This window comes from Diplotaxodon limnothrissa, linkage group LG2 (genome assembly GCF_057381915.1).
Source record: "Diplotaxodon limnothrissa isolate DT_005_m linkage group LG2, D_limnothrissa_male_GT1.1, whole genome shotgun sequence".
Classification (NCBI taxonomy): domain Eukaryota; kingdom Metazoa; phylum Chordata; class Actinopteri; order Cichliformes; family Cichlidae; genus Diplotaxodon; species Diplotaxodon limnothrissa.
The window spans coordinates 28,165,401-28,178,671 of NC_140597.1; positions in this window are offsets into that span (position 1 = coordinate 28,165,401).

Here is a 13,271-nt window from a genome sequence, read left to right on the forward strand (position 1 = left end):
TCTGTTTCTGCTTTGGATTGGACTTACAGTTTTACTGTCTCTTGGCAAATAGTTTACAAGTGTTTGTGGCATCTATCACTGAACAACTGGGGGAACGTGGCAAACTGCTCACTACCAAAGCATTCACAAGGTTTTCAGAGTAGCATTGCACACCTCAACCACAACCACAACCATTTCCATTATAGTGACTGCCAGCTATATCCAGAACCACTGACTGGTTTCTGGGGCTGGGTGACTTGGGTCTTGTGTAAATAAATAGAAGATAAATACTGGACTGAAAAAGTAGGCCATTTTTGTAGGCCTCTGTAATGGTGCAGTTTTGCTTCGCTATAAATGTCACATATAAATTTATGTTTAGCTTTTAGGTGGTTGTCAGTCAGTGTGATGGCTATTTTACCCCACTGGTAGCGTAGCGTAGGTATATGACAAAGTCATAATATCTGATATAGGTAAGACCCTTCAGGTTGTTGAACTGATTGTGTAGGAGGGGTTCAAGGGAAGAGAGATGGGCATAGATTTGGTGTATCATAGTAAAATATTGGATTATTATCACTGATGCCTTACCACATAAGCAGACTTCCTGCCAACTTAGCCTCTGTAGGCGGATATCAATTCTTTTGAACTTCCAGTGTAACCAAGAGATATCTAGCCCAAGGCGTCCTGTTTCATCCACCAGTCATTTACAATTAAATTTACATTTTCTAAAAAAAACTATTAAGTAGATTAATAGTTCTCGACAATAGCCAGTGATTTCAAGAGCACTTTAGAACTTATAAACATGAACGACCATTTCTTGGCAAACTTTAAATTGAAATAATTAGTTAAATGAAGAGTGCAGTGAGAGTTCACTCAACTCATTAAACTTAACAAAGACACGAACAGCATATAAAAAGACAGGGTTTTGTTTCTATTTTAAAATTCTCCAGATTTTATTTTTTTCACTTTAAAGAAAGATTCGACTTTACTTACTTAAATTACTCTTAAATTGTTTATGTCTGCTCAAGATGGCAGAGATAAAAAAAATTTAGGGATTAGGAGTTGTTATTGTTTAATAAAGTCGCTTCAAACTGAAAAAAGTGAGTGGAAAGCAAATCTGACTGTAATGCTTGTGCGTGCGATTCAAAAGCTGGTGATTAATCTGGAGTTTATTTCTTTCTACTTAATTCAGCTTAGCCGGTTTAAAATTTTTCAAATTAATTAGGAGACTAATTGTTCCACCTTCAAGTTGAGTTCACTCATATTCTCAAGGCGGTAGGGCAAACTTAGGGTTTTTTGAACTTATGCCAACTTATTCATAGTAAATGCAAATGCTCAGAAGTTCTCCTTCCACTAAAATCATGAGACTGGAATATGAGAGTGGTAGTTTGACCCAGTTTCTCTATTATCGCAAAATGTTGAACATGCAAAAAAAGGGGAAGATGAGCCTTAAAATGAGAAGACCCAGTATATCCCTGAGGCATATGGCTGGAATTAAATCTACCCAACCCAGGCAATGTGTTTGCCAAGGAAGGAGACATTCAAGTCGTTTTGATATATTCATGTTTCATTCGTCCACCTAGCACCTGTCTTCATTCCCTCCTTGCCTTCACTTGCTTCTTGGCTTCCTGTGTAGATGGCACTTGTCCCATGGGCCCTCTGGCACTCTAGGTAATGGAAGCACGGGGCAAGTGTCGGGTAGACGTAGATCATGTGAGAATTCTCAGCCTCCTGTCGTGGGATAATCGAGGTGTCATTTTCCTTGACCAAGAGGACACCTTCAGATGGCTGATAAGCTGATAAGGGGTGTCATTACCTATTGGATAATGTCCTGACAGAAATGATACATTTTACATATTTAACACTGCTCCAAGATTTTTAATTTTGGACTGTCAGTGCTGACTGCAGTGCGATTAGGAAATGATTTAATAGTCCCATTAAAATGCTGTCATTAATTTTCAGTTTTGATTCTATTTGAATTGCAGAATTGGCAGCCAAAAGACACTCTGGACTATTTTGAGATGAGATTCTGCTTTCACGCAGCTCAGCAAAACTGTGGTCAGTCAAAATGTGATTAACTATTTGCTAAACCCCTCCCATAAATAATGATGCCCTCATTAAGCATAGCACATATAAATGGGTACAACTTTGAATTACTTTTTTATGTAGATGTGAAATGTGGTATGATATTATTTTTAGCTTCCAAAAACAAAAACACTACGAGTACTGTAAGCTAATTAGATCATGTTATCAGTATCAGCTACCTACAGCAGCTTCCTGCTGAGCATTTCAGTAGCTAACTTCAGTACATTATGAGAGACTAGAGAAAAAAACTGTTTATGCTATTTACCATGCAGTAAACCATCTCTTTAGCAGGAACAGGAGCTGAGCCAGGCTACTATGTGAGAGTAGCCTGCAACTTTAGCCTGTCTACTGAGTTGTTATTGGATTAAGCCATAGTAGGAGTACATTTGAAAGCATGCTAGCTAGTCCTCATGCCTAAAACATACATGCAGTTAAAAATATTTAATAGATTAATTTTAAATTAATCAGCTGTAAACTGCAGTGTTCTGAAGTCTCAACAACAATATTTTGCCAAAAGGGCAAAGTGCTATGCTATCGGCTAAGGTTAGCAAGTTGTAAGGCACAGACACAGGTACCTGCTAGTTAATGTTAAATAACAGACCATAGGCGGTATTAAAAAATGGACGCAGCCACTGATTTCTAAAGTCCAATATTGTCTCCTCGAGATGATTGTTTCTGCCATTGCCTTTTTGGCAACTGATGATTGGCTAGTGACGTGTAATCAGCAAGATGTTAGCCAAAGAACTTGTAGTTTCATAGCACGGATAAACCTCCATTTTGAAAATGACCAAAATTTACAAAATAGACTTAATATTTTATTCAGTGTGAGGCCAGATGAGTGACTGAGTCCATAAATTTATAAGAAAGTGTTTACAGAGGTCAAGAAAGAAAGCTGTTTTCCCATAGTTTTCTACAGGATGGAAGTCTTTTTGCAAGTACGGTTAACACCATCCGGTGGCTTTCAGATAGAGTGAAGTTTTGAGACACTTCTGCACTGGCTTCTTTTTTCTGATGCAGAAGTTATACCCATGTTTTATACTATGTAACAAACCAATCAAATACACTGACTAAAACTGAAGCGCACACATCTTGTAAACACCTCGCCATACAGGAAGTCATCTTATTTGTCAGTAAATGTCCATTTAAATGTCCATAAAAAATCCACCGGCATCCTGTGCAATGAGAGGATGCCCGAACACCTTAAAGCTAAGATCTACAAGACAGGCATATGGCCAGTGCCCCTTTATGGAGCAGAATGCTCCCCGGCCACCAAGAAACACGAGCAGATCCTCAACGCCGAAATGAAGATGCTCAGGTGGATGGTGGCCTTGATTGTGTGACGAATGAAGATCAAAAACAACTCGGAGTTGCCCCAATTGAAAAGAAGATGCAGGAAACGCGAAGTCAAGAACAGCCCTCTGACTTGAACCTGGGGGCCGCTGACCCAGAGGATGACCGAAGAACGAAGAAGCGGTGGATGGACGCAATCACTGAAGATATGTGTGTGGATCTTGCCCCGGAGGACACCCGGGAACAATCCAAAAGGTGAAGACAGAGCCATGCATCGGACCCCGTGCTGGGAACACGCTAGGAAAGAGAGAGACTGAAATGATCAGTGTTAGGGTTTATGAAATAATATATTGCTAGGTCAACTAACACATTATTATTGAAAAGCAGTCCTTACAAAAACACATTTTAGCATAGCCACATTAGAACCACAGTTGTAGTAATTCATGGACCAGTCTTTAAAGAAGAAGAAATGTCAAATACTCTCCAGATATATATTCTTCTCTGCATGGAAACTTTTACAGAAAACAGCAAAGGGGGCAGCCAGTTCATCCAGCAATAGTGAGAGCATTATGTGCCAAACACATATTAAAAGTGACAAACTTTTACACATAGCAAGTTCCTCCTTAGAAATATGTACTTTGGTAGAACTTCCTGTTATTAGCTCAGAATCCAACATTTATGCTGAAGTAATGGAAAGGGTTTAAGTTGTCTGGAAGAGATGGAAAATCAATGCTGGCTAATAGGTGCAAAAAAAGAAAATCTAATAACACCAAGTCTCACCCTGAAAAATTCAGTGCATGTGCGCATACAAACCCATAAACCTTAAGCTTCCTGTGACGCCAGCTGTAGTGTGTATTTCTGCTCCTGTTTATTCCCCCATCCCTCTCACTTATCTATGCCTTTCACTGCAGATGGTGCAACAAACAAACTGCAACCATTTGAGTCATGTTTCATAAAGGCAAGCCAATTACTGAAAACATATTCTTTCAGCCATTTTCTATGAATGACTTAAATTAAAGCGTTTTGGAGCCCAGTCCTATTTGCATCATAGAAATTTCTGTCTCAGGGTCCAATTTGCGACAGGGTGTGCCGATGGAAGCATTAGGCTTCCTTGCCGCAGGAGGGTGGTATCATGATTAATTTAGGCTTGTTTTGTCAGCGCAGGAAGCCACAAAAAAAGCTCATTACAATCAGCTGGGTTTTGTCACAGTCCGGGCTCCCTCTTATCCCCCATAGCGAAGCAGAGCGATGCAGCCTCTGTGAATATGCATTGATGATGATTGCATGATTTATGCATGAGCGTCATGGAACCTTAAGACTATCCCACCCAATAGAAGTCCTTGAAATCATGAAATTAGAGCTTTTGTCTCTGTTCTTAAAGTGTTTGTGTAAGCCACTCAGCTACATCACTCACAGTCCATTCTCAAATGTGTGGGAACACAACTGAATAAGTGGAACTATAAGATAACAGTGACTTGTTTGTTTTAATATTTACTAAGTGCTTGTACAGAGCTATTAGGAGACATGTTGTAAGCTGTCATGTTTCCAAGCAGACTGCATTCAGTATTCAGTTTGTTGCATGTCTCTGTTTGACTTTGGGCTTTCACTGACATTACCTGCAATTAGGCTGTCATAATTGCATAATTGGCTGATATAATTGACTTGCTGGCAATAGTCTTGAATCAGGATGGTGATTTATGGGTATATGAGCGTTATGTGAGTGATGTGTGCACTGACCTTCCTGGGAGCTCAGCTGATGTGGGTGCTGACCCTTCGATAAACACAGACAAGACCTCCCAGCCAGCCAGTGTGTATGTGACTGTTTCAACATGCCCTAGAGTTTTCCTGTTGCCTCTGATAGATGATGATGCGCTCCCCTGCTTACCAAGTTTCTGCACAGTTCCTGCCTCTTACACACAATACCTGACTGTAATATAAGTGGCTTGTGTGATGGAAACTTTAGAATTCTAAAGACAACTCCTATATATAAAAATTAAAAGTTTTTGGTAAGTTAGTGAAAAATGAAGGAAAATATGTCTAAATGGAACAGCAATTCTACGCATCTCAAGTCAAGTCAAGAGTCGTGCATTGGTGTTCTGTCAGGGCAAGCACTGCTTCTCCGCTGAATTTTAATATTAGGCATCAATTAAAAGCTGCCAAAGAGAGAGATCGATCTCCTTGAATCTCAAACAGTGTTCTGTTGTTAAGCTTTTGCCTGTTTACATCAACTAAATTACTGCTATCATCTGGCTGCAGTTGGCTATTGTCTCTGGAAGCAGGCTTGAAATCTACAGTGTGCTGCTTCTGACTGCCATGTCTGTGTCCCGTTAACAAAGCGTTGAGCTTGTGATCATGAGAGACCAGCAGCTTTTTTTGTTTATTTTGTCCATGAGAAACGTGGATCAACCTCTGGTCTTTTCATCAGAAACTGTCACGGCTGCCGAGGCGAGCCGTGTGGTGTTGGAGGAAAGGAGGACCCAAAATGCAGGCGATGACTGATGATTCGAGTGATGTTTATTTACAGGGTGGTGTAGTGGCAAACAGGCAGTGAGGGATGACAGGGAACTAAAGAAACCTAAACTGGAAAAACTAAATAACAAACCTGAGAACATACAAAACGGGGGGCGAGGCAGAGAGCCGCAGATGGCGAACAGGACACCGTGGAACACAGACAAACCAGCAACAGGCAGGAGGGCTTAAATACACACAGCAGTAATCAGGGGATAAGAGACAGGAGGGCAACACACCTGGAAGAAGTCAGAGCTGACGGGACAGGGGAAACGTAAACTGAACACACTCACATGAGACGAGGACCTTCAGAATAAAACAGGAAACTCAGACACAGAGAACCAGACAAGACACTGAACTAACTGAACAGACAGATTCACAAACAGACAATGTGACACCATAGACAGACAGAACACAGAAGTGGGACCAGGGTAAGCACAGAACAGAAACCTAACAAATGGCAAATCATAACAGAATACATACTCAGGATAAACAAAAGCATAAAGAAACACAAAACACTGAGTCGGCAGACTCAGGACCATGACAGAAACTGACGTGAGACCAGTATGCTAGACAAGCTGCTGCTGGCTCTGCTTGCCCCGCCCTGAGATCAGTTATGGGAAACAGAGCTTTTTATCATTATAACTTACCATCTATCACCAGATAGGTTTCCTCTTGTTAACCACCTTGGAAGAATTTGAGTGCAGTGTGATAATATTTTTAATAATTACTTTAGCACACTAGCAAATAAAGGCTCGATGGTGGAGAGGGGATGCCAAATCATACTATGTCTGGTTTAATAACAGAGGCAAGTCTAACAGGTATAGGCTCTATTAGCACTTTCAGAATTAGCACCCATGACATGTCACTTGATTGACGAAAATGCACTGAAGTTAATCAGTTGTTTTGCCAACACGATCTCAATTTTTCATCGATGCTTTTACTGATATAGATATAGACATTTAAGACACTCATACCTTTTAAGTTAGCTATAATTCATTGAATTCTATATTTTAATATACTTTTTAAATCAAGGTGTAAGCCTGCTTTTCTGAGCTCTTTAAATGTGTTCCCTACAGAGCAGCCACAGTGCAAATGGAATATAATGACTCGTTGTCTCTGAGTTAGAGTATAAAGAAATGAATGGCAAGTCAAATTCTTTATTTTAGACTGAAATCCACAGCTCTATGGATAGTATTCGCTTCCTTTTCCTGTCCACTCTGTGCACTGTATCATTAAACAAGCAGACACATCAGTCACTGACAGATTGACCACCATTGTAACTGACCTCTCCCTTCTAGTTCAGAATGAATGATGGAGGGAGGCTATCCTAACATGTTTTTAAAAAATTGTCTATTGCCTCCATCTGAAGAGTTGGCTGCACGTGTCGGTTATATTATTAACAGCAGCACTAAAAAGTACAAACCAATCTTGAGCCTCTGATGTCTGTTTTCATAGAAACTTTCTCACCTCTCACTGCAGACTCCAAATTTCCCTTCCACACATTTATCCCCTCCCACTCTCACTTTCCACTCCAACTTTCTTCTCTCCCTGCTCTCTCATCTCCCTGCGCTGAGCCAGATCTCTTCCATATTCCTTTTGCTCAGGTCCGCAGGCTGAGACAGACTTATTTAACAAGCGCCTGGCAGGCTGGGTGGTGGATGTGGCAGCTGTGGAACAGAGGTTGATGTGGCCCTTTGTACCACAGGAGAGTGAATCCCAGGGAGGGAGTCTCCAGATGGGCTCGGATTGCAGCAGTTCACCCCGGATCTCTCTAAATGAATGCCGTATGGAATAACGCTGCATATTTGAATGCTAAAAAGCAGATTGAGTGTGATTAATTACCTGACTGTATTTTAGTCTGCATTTACACACAGAATCGAGAGAATTTCCACTTTAGAATATGCAATAATAAAGCTAATTTCATATCTACAGGTAACAGGTTGGCATATATTTCCAATTAAGTGGGGTTTTTTCATATTCAAGCAAATAAAGAAGCTGACCTCTGACACCACGCATCTACAATGTGTGAGAGATGCTTTGATCTATAGCTATTTATTCTCTATTCTAACTTCTCCAAGCTCCTGGTATTCTCCCTGCGTGCTGCTGTGCTGACACTGCTTTCCTCTGCATCCCATTGATTCAGGAGCCCTGAGTGATAGATGGGTTTAATAAAGCAAGGTGCAGTCTCCCCAAATAAATGAGCAAACGCAGGATTTATTACCAACATCTGCATTTTAAGGGGAGTAAACAGGCCCTAAGCTGGGAAACAGTTTCATGATACTCGTTCAGCCCAAAGTCTGTGCCAGAAAAAGTATGCACACAGTTGTGCACGTAGACACTCAGACACTAACATGCCTGTTACACACTCTGGCTCATGCACATACTTCCACTCACTGCCTTTTCCCATCCACTCTGTTTCATCCTATCCTTCACTTAATTCTCACATCTTCTGCCATTCGTCTTTCCCTTCAATAAAAACAGAACCTTGGCTCTTCTGGGCATCTCTCTTCCTTCTTCTTCTTCTCAGTTCTACACGTACTTCAGTCTTTTCTTTTTTCTTTTGTCTTTCCACTCTTATTCTGACAGACTTTCCCTCCCTTTGAAGCTGCAGAGTGATTTCTCTTTGAACCAAAGTGCTCATCACTAGTTTGTCATCATATATAATGGTCTTTTTTGTCATAAACAGCAGCACATTTTATTTTATTTTATTTTTGCCATGGCAGTGCTACAGGCTGCTTAGTGGTGGTGATTTATCCATGCACAGCGCCAGTGGAGCTAAATCTCTACTCCCCTTGGCACCAAAGCAGTGGTGTGCATGGTTTAATTTCAGCTTTGAAAGACTGTCGTGCTGCAGTGATAATGCGGGCCTGTTTGCCAGTGATTGGACTAATTAACAGGCTCACAGATGATCCGTGACCATCATAACCAGTCACAGCGGAGGAAGGTGAGAAGAGAGAAAGAGAGAGAGAAGGAAGGAGACTGGAAAAGTATCTTGACCTGCGAAGCTCCTTTGAAAAACGTCACCTCCCTCGTCCATATCCATGTGCGCTAAATGAGCTATAGGATGTACAATGCCAAAAAATATTTTACTAGCAGAAAACAGAGTTTTTCCCCAAGCGTGTTTTTTTTGTTGTTGTTATTAATGACAACAGAGCTAATAATTATAAACACATTTTCATGGGGTTCACACACTTCTTTCCCCCTTGTGCGCTTACGGCTGTTCCTTTCAAATCTGATACCCTGAAAGCTTTCCCAGGGACTTTATCCCTCCCTCCCCTTTCAGTCTCACTGCAGACAACCTACTAAAGCTTTATACATTGAGTGTTAGCCTGATAGCTATCCCTCTGTGTAATTACTGACTGAGCTGTAACTAAGTGGAAGAAATGCTATGTTTACCACACATTCATTAGTCAGCTATATGTTTCACAGTGGGGGAGTGCAATGTGTGTGCACACTCCTGACATTGATGCATGGCTATAGGGTAGAACAACTGGGCAATTTGTTCCCGAACCTTAGCCTACGCTCTAGAATTTCAGCCTAAAGTGTACACTTTGCAACATTTTACAAACTAATAAGATGTGAACTTATTTGTCACAGGTGTCATATGACCCTGGTCTGTTTTAAAATGTGAAGCTCTGTAGCACAATATACGCACTTCAAAGAACAGTTATTAAAACAAAGGCAGCGTGACGGTGATGGTGTCTTTATAGGGGGCGCCATACTGCAACAAGCCACGAATGTTTTGCTGCAGTGCTTCATACTCATCTGATTAACCCAGTTTATCCAGTGTAAAGGCGCAGCATGGGCGCAATGTGCAACAAGTACAGATGTTTTTAGTTTAACCTTTCCTGTGAGACACTTGCATGTCTGTGTAGCTCCTGGTGATATCAGAACAGTTGTGTGGATGTTTTTTTATTTATTTACATACGGCTGTGATCACCTGATGCATTACACTAATTTAAGGACATACCCAGCCCATATCTCCAGAGCTGATAAACTATTAATGAAGTCGATTGCATAAATCATTACCGACCCCGCTGCTTCATTTTCATGTTTTACTGCCAGGCTATCTGTATTACAGAAAGCCATCAATGTTTTAAATGCAGTCGTCTTCATTCTGTCCTGTCAAGCAACCTTTTTCATGTTCACAGCTTCCATAAATGTAAATCTACCTGATCTAGTAAAGATTGTCTTCTTTTTATCAAGATGATCATTAGATTAAAAAAAAAGAAGTCCAAAATCAAATATGAATTGCTTATTTATACGTCGCACACATCAGTTTAACTTGCCAGTTGACAAGTCACACAATCGGAGGTCAGATCAAAGTTATTGGATTTCTGTTATTTCAGTTGTAGTACATTAAGGAAACGTTATGATGCTAGTGAATTTAATGCTAGTTAGTCATAATTGGGGACCATCTTATGAATGGATCACACAATTCACGCTGCTATTGACTTCCCACATAACACCCATTATCAACAGATTTACTTTAAAGTTAGCCACTTATCTCTGAGAGCTGATTTCGTATGGACAAAGCTGACAGACAAGGTAAAAATGATCCCAGAATTATTATGTTCTTAATGTAACAATAATTTTTTTGTCCATTGTCTGCAATATCATCTCAATCATACACAAAACTTACTGCCTCCCTGTAACCTCAAAGCATATGCCTAAAATAACTGTGGTAATAACAACATTTGCTCCTATTATCAGGCACTTATTAAAAAAATAGCTAAAGAGTTAGTCGTGAGTACTAGATGCTAAATTTCACACTATATTTTAGCTCTTACTACAGATGTCCTGCTGTGTCAAAATAAGCTATTTACAAGATACCATATTTGAAGGGCATAGGCATCTTATCAGTCATTTTAAATGATGCAAATGATGTTTCATAGTCAATATCTTAAAGAGAGCTGATGATAAAGTTAAAGTTTAGTCACTTCACCTTTAGGGAAATTACTATTTTGCAGTTCGCTTTCTATAACCTGCCTACTCTAATGCATGACAGACAACATATAAATATAGTTCACAACTGTAAGGGCCAAACTCTGTTATATAACTGTATAAATATGCCACGAAAATTGGAAGAATTTCCCCTCCTAGCTTTTCTTTTTAAGAAAGATTACAGTTGGTAGAAGTAGCCTGAGAGCAAGAGAGTCCTTGGTTCTTGTCTGCTTGTGTGCCCCCCACAAGCTTACATCTTTCAAGGATCAATAAAGGATAGCTGATATCTGAGATACTATTAGCATTCCATTTTCTGTATAAAAACAAAAATAAACAGATTTTAGTAGCTGTGACTCTTTAAAGGTCTTATTTCCTAGGACCACAAAGCAGCAGACAACCGAAGAACTTGCTGCAAAGCTCAGTCCTAACTAGCCAACCTTAAACCAGATACAAAGCATCATCGGGATAGGAAGAGTGAAGTCAGACACAACCACTCGGTAAGCCCTCCCTGTGGGGTTAAAAGTGTGCAACCCTGCCTTAACTACATAACTTTGCTTTCCTGCATGGACATATGGGGTCAACATTATTGTGTATTCCTGAGCTACTGGTTTAGGGTTGCTTGGGGAGAGTGAGAAAGCACAGCAGCATGTTAGCAAGCTGTTAGAGCACGGCTGTAAATGATTCATAATGTACAGGGAGGCACGTTCATACTAGTACTGATTTTAAAGCAGCAGCTGAATGATGTCCTCTAACTCAAGGTCTGGGGTCCCTGAGCAGATATTTTGCCTCAGGTTAGTCCTATTAATGAGGAAGAAATGATTTCCCCCTTTCCCTGCAATGTTGTTCACATATGTTTCAGTAGTCTTTTGATGAAATGTGGCATTGGAGGACCATTAGTCCGGGCATGCTCAAGTCACTGCAAAGCTGATGGTAATCTGCTCTGGGACAATCTGCACTGGCACCATTCCTCCCAGTGGGAATGTGTCAGTCTACTGGTGGTAAAATGAACACCTCTCTCATACTTAATATTCTTCTCTTCTCTTCTCTTCCTCATCTCCTGCTCTATCTTACGCATGCATGCTACCTCAGTCATCCTCAAGAAGATGGAGTAGCAGGATAAGGTTGCAGCGTCTGTAAAGGCTCTCGTTGGGGCTTAATGAATACTATTAATTCAATCAGGGGAGTTGTTGGGATGGCCATGGCCTTTGTCCAGTCATGATTAAGCGATGCTATCAGTTATCAATCGTAATTAGCTCTTGTAGCTGTGGGAGACGAGAGCTGACTGGTGAAATAATAACATCTTGCTCTGATGATAGCAAGTAAGGCCAGATACCAACCTAACGATGTCGATCCGTGTTTGCGGGCTTGGTATATCTATTAGCATAGCACAAGTCAGATGGAAACATTAGCACTTTGATGCATTAATGAGATCGCAATGATAAGATTCCATGTGACAGTCTTACTTGTCAAAAACATGAGAGTTAATTTCCTTAAGGCAGCTATAATCAATGCTTTTGCTATGAACAACGGATCCAGCGGCTGCATGAAAGGCATGGCTCATAATGACAAGCACATAGAGATTTATTAACTGAACCTAACACTTCCCTGGGCTTTATGGAGCTTTTATCAAGCTTTAGCCCACCGCTGTCTTTTCTAAAATGATGCTGTTTTTGCTTTCTCTTGCTACTTTAATTGCCTTGTTTTTAGCCACAGCAGGCAGCTCTATTCAGCAACAAGCCACTAGCTGTGGAGCATTTGGTTCCTATAGGGTTTGGTATTTCCCTCTGGAGCTGGGGTCCAAAAGAAAGCTAGAAGAGAATTAATATTGAGCTTACATTTACCAGGTGCCAGCATGATTATAAATAAATGATGTTGCTTTGTTACTGCTACTGCTCATGTGGTTTTTCTTGAGCAGCTTCCCAGTAAGAATAGATTTCAAGTTTTTCAGTTCAAGTTACATAAAAGAAAATTATGTCAAAAATCAAATAAAATATTTTTTGATAGATATACTATTAGGGAATATGCTTAGTTGCTATCATGTGTTTGTGCAGTGAATGTAAAGCTGTAGCCACACACTGCTCACCTAAAATCATGGTAAAAAGAAAGTACAAGGTTTCACTTGTTGTTTCCTCTGTTTCCATAAGATTTAAGAGAGTAAGTAGCAGCCAGGTTCTGATCATCAAATGCCCTTTGTTAACTGATCACCAGCATGTGTGATCACCTCTATAAGGGGAGATGTTTTGTAAGTTTGCTGGTTATGGTGCTATGCTGCTAACACAATGCCAAGGAGAATTAGCAATGATCCTAAAGAAGCAACTGTTGCTGCCCATCAGTCTCAGAACAGTTGTGATGCCTTTTCCAAACAAGTTGAAATCCATCATTCAACTGTGACAAAGATTATTCAGTGGAAAAAGTTAAATACAGCCATCAGTCTGCCTGTTAGTGGACGTTCCACAAAAGTCACC